This window comes from Cupressus sempervirens, chromosome 10 (assembly GCF_028749045.1).
Source record: "Cupressus sempervirens isolate cs-2001-9-10 chromosome 10, ASM2874904v1, whole genome shotgun sequence".
NCBI lineage: Eukaryota > Viridiplantae > Streptophyta > Pinopsida > Cupressales > Cupressaceae > Cupressus > Cupressus sempervirens.
Genome location: NC_143127.1, coordinates 910,664,522 through 910,666,653, shown reverse-complemented (window position 1 = coordinate 910,666,653; position 2,132 = coordinate 910,664,522).

The window sequence follows — 2,132 nt, the reverse complement described above, 5'->3', positions numbered from 1 at the left end:
TTTTGTGTGTTTGTGGTTGGATCATTATCTCCATCAGCAAAGTGGGTGTGGACCTATGGGTGCCACGTGATTGGGAGGCATAGCTACCTTCACCACTGCTAGGGATCGATGTATAGAGATGGTCTTTTTTTCCTAGTGCGACTGTTGCTGGATGTTTTCACTTGGTACTTCAGCTTCTGGAGTATGCTTTCTTGTGATTTATGCTTTCATTGGGATGCTTGTATATCATGTTTAGATGATGTTATTTTATTTGGCGCATTCCCTTATTATGATGTTTAGCATATGATTAGATGATGCGATTTGCTTTAGTAGTATATTTGTTGCTTACTACTATTTAGCATGTGATAGGTGATGTTGTTTACTGTAGGATTATCTTATGCATTATCACTAGCATGTTAGATTCTTTTATGCTATTATTATGCATGTTTTAGTAGTGACATCCCTATTACGATAGTACCGATGATTTGGTCGGTGGCTTGGGATGTTACGCGCAAGGGATAGCTAGGACTCACGATGGCCTTATGATGCTATTGACGGTTGGGAGGAACCACATACTTAGTTTGGTTGTTTTGTTCTTGAGATGTATTTATGTACATTGCAATGTTGCTTTTGTTCTCTGCGATGTTTATATTCAGTGTGTTCTTTGCTGCTGTAGTTTAGATGGTTTGGTGTTCTTCTTTTTGTGTTCTTCTTGCACTCAAGTGCTCATTCCTTGAGCCTTTGTGGATCCGGTACTCCCTGGTGTGGAGGTTCTTTTGTTGGTTTTTCCCCATTTTTGAGTTCTAGAAGTGTTTTTACTTTCTATGGGCGACATTTGTTCAGCATTGTGTGACACTGATAAAGTATCGCACGCCCATAGAAAGAATGTCGTACGATACTATAAAGTGTCGCACGCATTACTGGAGAAGTGTCGTACAACACTTGAAGAGTGTCGCATGGCTTTATGAGAAATTTCATACGATACTTTTCCAGTATTGCATGCCTTCTTGAGAAGTGTCGCACGCAGTAAGGGAGAGGTGTCGCCCTCCCTTAGTAAAAAGTGTTGCACGGTTTTTGTGAAAAACCTGCGCATGCCATCAGTGGGCACTTTTCTTCATGATCTGATCTTTTTGAGAGTGGTTTTGGATACCCTTTTGGGCGTTCTTCGACCCTATGTTGTTGCATATTGAATTGGGGAGGTTTCTTTTGAAATTCAATTTTTGGGTTTCTGTTGTAGTCCTTCAAAGTATAAGTTGACGTATATTTAATTCCTTATACTTAAGATATATTTTAATATATGCGAAAAATCATTTGAGATAGGTTTCAGACCTCTCAGAGATAAGTTATGGATTCTAGGAAATTTCAGGGCTGCATAAATCTAGACTTAGCCAATTTTCAGGGCTTCAGGATTTCAAGCTTAGCCAAATTTCGGGATTCTGCATATTACCCCAACTTGGTGTTTTGTTGATGAGTTGTCATTTCTTGTGCCCTCATCTTGTTGTTGTCATTGTTGGCTTTCTTTGTGTGTGTCAGTTTGGTAGTGGCATTCGGAGATTCGTTGGTTGTCGGGATTCTGTTGAAGTCTTCCGTTGCGATCTTTGTGATCCCTGTATGATGTTGTCTTGTGCATTCATACTTGTAAAAAAAAAAATATCTTGGTTTGATTTGAATTCTTGTTTCCAAGGATCTCCGGGCGGGGCATTACAAATTTCACTAGTGACACTTGCATTGTTAAGATAGTTATTTATACTCTTGCATTTAATGACTTCTATATGGATATTTTCTAAATGAAGTATTATGATGCATATACAACTTAATGTTAGTGTACTTTAGTGATATTATTAAAATGTCAAACCATTTTAAGATGTTAATTGATAGTTATACACCAAATATAATAGAATGGATAAGCCATTAAAATCTCCATTATTTAAAATTTGATTTTTTCCAACTAATTTATTTTTTCTTATTTACTAATATTTATTTATTACATTAATAAAAAATATGCACATTAAACTCAATAGTGGTGAATTAGAATGTATTTTTCAAATGACTAAGTATATTTTTTAATTTTTAATTCAACACATAAGTAACATTTTCATGCATTGACATGACTTGGTATTTAAAATATATTTCATTACAACTTTATATTACTC